Raw genomic sequence first — 7,127 nt, forward strand, 5'->3', positions numbered from 1 at the left:
TACTCTATCGTATGCCTTTTCTAAATCAATAAAAACCATATGCAAATCTTTGTTCCTCTCTCTATATCTTTCAATAAGTTGTCTAAGAAGATGTATAGCTTCCATAGTTGATCTTCCAGGCATAAAACCAAACTGATTCTCCGATATCATGACAACCTTCCTCAACCTAGACTCAATCACCCTCTCCCAAAGTTTCATAGTATGACTCATGAGTTTTATACCACGATAGTTTGTGCAATCTTGTATATCACCCTTATTCTTATATAAAGGCACCAAAGTACTCTTCCTCCACTCATTAGGCATTTTATTTGTTCGCCAAATCAAGTCAAAAAGATTTGTCAACCATTCTAAACCTTTCTCTCCCAAGCATTTCCAAGCCTCGATAGGTATACCATCTGGGCCAACTGCCCTTCTTGATTTCATTTTCTTCAAAGCCTCTGCAATTTCTTTCTTTTGAATCTTGCGCATGAAGTCACGATTTATCTCATGAAAAGGAATGGAGATGTCTCCAAGATATTGAGCATGACTATCATTAAATAGCTTATCAAAATAATCTTTCCATCTCTCCTTAATCTCCTCATCTTTGACTAAAACCCTTTGCGTTTCATCTTTGATACATCTAACCATACCCAAATCCTTCGATTTCCTATCTCTCATCTTTGCAAGCCTATAAATATCCTTCTCGCCTTCTTTGGTATCCAACTTGTCATAAACCTCCTTATATACCTTAGCCCTTGCGTTTCGAACAACTTTTTTAGCTTCCTTCTTTGCTATCATATACTTCTCCCAATTCTCATTATCACGACTCTTACTTAGATTTCTATAACACTCTCTTTTAACCTTAATAGCTACTTTGACATCCTCGTTCCACCATGATGTATCCTTACCTAGTGGTGCACCGCCTTTAGACTCACCCAATACCTCCTTAGCCACTTTTCTCATGCCACCCGCTATCTTATTCCACATTGATTCTGAATCCTCCTCGAGACACCAATCAACTTCCTTAACTACCTGTTCTACAAACATTCCTTGTTTAGCTCCTTTCAGTGCCCACCACTTAATTCTAGGATCTATCTTATGTCTATCCCTTTTGAGGCATTGTCTAATTCTAAGATCTAAAATTAAGACTCTATGTTGTGTAGCTACACTTTCTCCCGGTATAACCTTACAATCGATGCAACAACCCCTATCTCTCTTTCTAAGTAGGAAAAAATCTATCTGACTCGTATTAACCCCACTTTTAAATGTTACTAGGTGAGACTCCCTCTTCCTAAACCAAGTGTTTGCTAAGATCATATCATAGGACAAACAAAAATCTAAAATCCTTTCTCCACTTTCATTTCTTTCTCCTATACCATAGCCTCCATGTATACTCTCAAATCCATCCCTACTAATGCCTACATGTCCATTAAGGTCACCGCCGATGAAAAGCTTTTCTCCATAAGATATCCCTTGTACTACTCCATCTAAATCTTCCCAAAATTGATGCTTAATGGAATCATCTAAACCTACTTGAGGTGCATAAACACTAATAATATTAATAATATCTGTACCTAATACTAATTTAATAAGTAAAATTCTATCACCCTTCCTACGAACCTCAACTACATTATCTATAAACTGACGACTCATAACAATCCCTACTCCATTCCTATTCCTATTTATTCCTGTATACCAAATCTTATATCCCCAAGGTTCTATCACTTTAGCTTTCTCACCTACCCATTTGGTCTCTTGAAGACATAAAATATTAATCTTTCTCCTACACATAACATCTACTAACTCTACCAACTTACCAGTTAAAGACCCTATGTTCCAAGTGGCTAACCTAATTTTATGGTCTTGGACTAACTTCTTTACCCCCACCCGTCCAACTTTTCTTTTATAGCTAAAGTAAATTTGAAATTTGATAAATTAGGTCTTATAATTTTTTTATTTTATTAATAAAAGAAATTAATAAACATTAACCTCTTATATTAGAGATGAGACTCTTGCCTAAGCTCATCTATAAATAGAGGCCCTCATGAGGAGGATTAACAAGGTTAGTTCTTTTTCTCTTTTTTTTTTTCTTTTGTGTTTTTCGTTTCTTTTCTCCTCCAAAACATGTAGGAGGCTTGGAGAAGCTTTGTGCAACCATTAGACCTACACTTAGTCAATTGGTGGTGATGGAATAGGAGTTGGATAATTTGTTTCTCCATTCTAACCATGAAAATTTATCGTAGATAGGCAAGATTTACGTAGCTAATGTTTTTACATACTTAGAGCATGCATGATTTGATTATTCTGTCCTAGCCTATTTCTATATGGACTAGGCTTCATTTAATGAAAATCTCTACACATGCCCGACTATAGAATCCAGTCAAAAGAATAATTCTATGAGCATATGAAAGCACACATCCCTATGGATGGTTGGGATCTATCGAGAAGAATCATAGGTGCACTGAGAGAGATAAAATATTTCATGGGATATCCTACCCAGGTCTCCAAAAAGTAGTGGGCTCTCTCTTCACCATCTGCTATTTGCTAAAAGAGGTGTCCAAGGTGCTATCCTAAAAGAATGTTCGAGGATACTTCTACTGATACGATCCAAATTCTAGAGGACTCTGCTCTAGATCTATTGCCTCTGTCAATCAAAGCGGATCCCAATGTAGAAGACCTTGATCCTCACTCATTGGCCCAGATGGATTCAAGCATTACTATGGAGCCAAATGTTGAAGACCCGAATCCGAGCTTTGTGGTCCAAGCAATTGATGAGGACCCATTCTTTACAGATCCAGATCTAAGCTCCATCCTATAGTGGAACCCACCTCTTAGGTGTCACATCAACAACATCCTCAACCAAGTATGACATTTGATATGGAGAGTCACCTCATTCCACATTTAGGACCCAAATACATATCGATGTTGGACAGAGTGGAGCAAGAGAAAACCAAACCTGTTTTGGATGGACCCGGATCCAAAGGAGATACCAAGGACCATATGACCCATGTGGGGCCTACTAAGAAGGTCAACCTCCCTTCTTGAGTTGCCTAGATGGACATGCAAAGGTGATTTAAGAAGGCCCTAGGTGTTATCCTAAACCTATAGAGGTTTGACCTATTTTTAGAGTTGAGACTCTAAGGAGCCTCTTAGGATTTTTCATTTTTGCATTTTACATTTCTTGTGTTTTGTGAAGCCTTTATGTCTCTTTCATTGGCCTATATATAGGCTTGTTATCACAACAATTGAAACATCATATATGAAAATGAAATGAACTTTGAAGTTCCTCACTCTCTCTTTCTTTCTCTATTTCTCTAAGGGATGAGTCCCTCTCTCTTTCTCTCTCTCTTCCTTGGCTTCTAAGCCTTATTTTCTCTCTCAATATTTGCAATGACTTTATCACTCTTGGTTGACATCTCTAAGGCTCAAAGAATCATATCTAGGTTTAGAACTTAGTGACCTTAAAGACTCTAAACCCCAAATTTTAATTGAATCTTCCCTATCCTATTTCAAGCTTACACTAAATTTTTTATAATTTTATAATTAGTATTCTCAGAGGAATAAATTAATCACTCAGGGTCTGTCAGAATTCAAATATAACCTTATCCCTAGAAAATCCCAAAATTTTAATAATTTTATCTCCTCAATGACAAATCTCAAAATCCTAAAATTTTTACCCAAACTTTCTACCGTGTCCCAAAGCCCCTCCTAAATTTTTAGTATTTTATCTATTGTGAATTGAAAGAATTGAATTTTTTACTAAACGCTGCCCAAACCCAAATTGAACTTGTTTTAACCTACCTGACCTAACCTAGACCTAGGTTCAAACTCATACCTACCTCTGGGCCCAGGAACATAGTATCTACATAGTACTACTTGGACGACATATGTGGGAAACATCAACTCAAGGGCCTTCAGGATCTCGTTGATGTTCCTCTAGGCCTTCACGATCATCCTTAGGCCTATGCCACACTAAGAAACATGGTTCTTAGTGGTCACACTCGCGACCTAAATTTCTTCTTTAATAAGAAGAAAGGAAGAAAAAAATTGGCACTCATCAATAACATTCACAAGAAAATCTATGAGAAAACTATTTGAGACATGATTTAATGAGGTCTTGCTTTGCATTTCATTATCTCATAATTTTATTGCTTCTTTTGGAACCATTTTCTGAAATTTATCGAGAAAAGCTTTATGTACATTGGGGTTATATTCCAAATATTTACAAACTTATCTCTTATTTTTAGGTCTTCTCTTTATATAATTTATGGTTTTTATTCCCTTTTAAACTTTTTCCTCTTTTTTCTTGAAAATTTATGACTTTTAGGGATTTTGCTTTCTTCATTTGTTTCCTTTTCAATAGCTATTTACAGGAAAGGGCCTCTATCCTGAATAGGACAATGAGAAAAGGTACTCCTTGGGGAGTACAAGCAGCAAGAATGCTTAGAGATGAGTAGCATAATCTCTCGCATGAAGTGGCAAGATCTTAGAAGACTTGGACACAAATGGACATAGGAAAGCATCCGAGCTTTCAACATAAAAGAACATGCTAAAGAACCTGAAGTAGTCAAGGTCATGGTTTAGCTTGGTGGGAAAATTATTTCCAAAGATATAAAACTTTGAGTGGACCCCATTGGGAAAATTAGAGACTTTTTGAAAGCCTTGTTCTTTAAAGAGAAATTTGTAAAGAAAAGATGTAATATATAGGATTTTTGTAGTTTTCAAAATTTTAGGCTTTTGGCAAAGAAATCAGTCTGACTTTTGAATCTTGAAACATTTCCAAAGCATCTTTTAATTCTTTTGGGGATCATTTGCAAGAATCATTGATCGAATGCCTTTCAGTTGAGGGCTTGATCAAAATAATTATTCAAAATTAGATCGCCTCAAACTTGTCCTTAGATTTCTTGAAAATTTCTTTCAAAATAGCAGAGTATATGCTTGGAGTGTATCTCTTTGCTTTATTCAAGATGGAATATCCTATCTTTTCTTTAGCATTGATTTCAAATTTAGACAAATTTTCTTTTTATTCTCTTTTTCAAGAATTATTTTGGATTAAAAATTTGCTCAATATCCTAAAATTTTAGTCTTTAATTTCCAATTTGAAGCTAAATATAATAAATTAATGATGCCCTAGTTAAAACCTTTAGAATCTTTAGTTGACTCAAGATTCCTTGAGATGAATAATTCTTTATATTCAAGAAATAAAAACATTTTTTCTTGTCGGCTTAAATTTGAAAGACTTTATTCTTACTTTTTCTATTACCTAAAATGCAAGAGCATTGTCATTCACTAACCAACCTTCCCTACATGCGAATACATAAACAGAGCTTAACCAACCACACTATATACCTGAAATATCAGAGTTGGTTTTCTCTTAGCACACAATATTCTAATCTAACCCTACCCTCATAGTGGCTTATCTAGGCTGAGACTTGGATTTTAAATCCAACCTTTACCCCATGATAGAACCTACTCGGGTTGGGTCTTGGCTGAAAGTGCTATAGGATCGATGCAACGAGCACTAGAGGGGGGGGGGGGGGGAGGGAATAGTGCTTTTAGTCTTCGTCTTTGAAATTTGAAGGAATTTGAATACTGCAAAGCAATTACACACAAAGAACACAAGAGATTTATCCTGATTCGGTCTTCCAGACCTACATCCAATCCCCAAGCAAAGCCCGCTCGAGATTTTCACTATCACACTTGTGTCACCACAAGATCAAACAGACCAAAACCAGTCCCACTTTCAGCTATAACCCTGCTGAAAGCAAACTTCTTCTTTAAACCAAGGAGACTGTCATTTACAGAAAAATTAAAATAACCAACTTATAATGAACCTATGAGCCTTTCTTATAAATGCAAATGGAGTAGAATGGGATTCTAAGGTTGTTGAAATACTCAACTCACAATTTTACTAACTCACAGAAAGAATTGGAATGAAAAACTAGAATAAAAATACTCAATCAGTGATAAAATGAATACTTGAATGAATAAGAGTGAAAAACAAAGAATTTGATGTTTCTCTCTATGATTTTGAGTGTAGATCTCATTCTTATTTATAGCTAAAGAATTTAAGATGTTGGTGGTACGAAGGGGTGTCAAACAAAGGTTTTTGAACAGTAAAAAATGTTTAAAAAATGAAAGAACGCAACTTTTGAAAGTTTCAGAAAATGGTTATATTTGTCGACTGAAATAGTTATTAGTTGACTAAAATCAAATATTAGAAGCCTGACTATTACCATCAGTCGACTACTATATCTAGCAAACAGTTTTAAATTCTGGATTTTGAAACTTAGTCGACTAAAGAAAAATTAGTCGACTTATGAAAATTATCAGTAGACTGAAAAAACTTTCAGTCGACTCTGCTAAATTTTTCAGAAATTGAACATTTTGTCCGGTCGACTAAGAAAACCTTCAGTCGATTGCTGTTAAACTTTCCAGAAATTAAACTCACGGGTCGGTCGACTAAGAGTCTATTGGTTGACTGATAAACCTGAAAATGTAGGTAAAAAACTTGCTAAAATGATTTTCGCCAAGGGTTCTTTTAGAAAAGTTTTTCTTAAGTATTTTTAGGTGAAATGCAAGTAAGATATGCAATCAAAGTAAGACTCTTACAAGAATCTAAGACTTTTAAAGAAATTTACATTTGCACACTTGTCTTCACAGATTCTTCAATGAATTCTTCAATTATTTTTATCTTTCTTCATTGACTTAGCTGAAACTCAGTTATTTCAGTTGTTCATCATCAAAATCTTGTACTTGAATTGTCGTGTACAACTTCCTTGTCTTAACATTGGCCTAACTGCACATTTCATGCCTTTTCATCCTTTTCAGTGCTTTGTTCACTTTGTGTGCTAATTCAATCCCTACCCTCATGACACCCATTTTTTTTAACCTACCTGAGTTGGGCCTTGGCCTATGTGCACCTCTCATGCCTCACCTTTTTGTACTTGGTGCATTAGTGTGCTCTCTAAGCTTAACCATGCATGATTTTTCTTTTTTTCCCCTCTTATTCTTCTCTTTATTTATTTATTTTTTATTTTTTCTGCACATTTCTTTCTTTTTCTTTTTCTTTTCTTCTCCAGTCTCTCTCTCTCTCTCTTTTTCTCTTTTTTTTATCCTCACATCCGATGCTTTCTTGGTTAAGCGTT

The sequence above is a fragment of the Nuphar pumila genome, chromosome 16 (assembly GCF_984573655.1).
Source record: "Nuphar pumila chromosome 16, dmNupPumi1.hap1.1, whole genome shotgun sequence".
Lineage (NCBI taxonomy): Eukaryota > Viridiplantae > Streptophyta > Magnoliopsida > Nymphaeales > Nymphaeaceae > Nuphar > Nuphar pumila.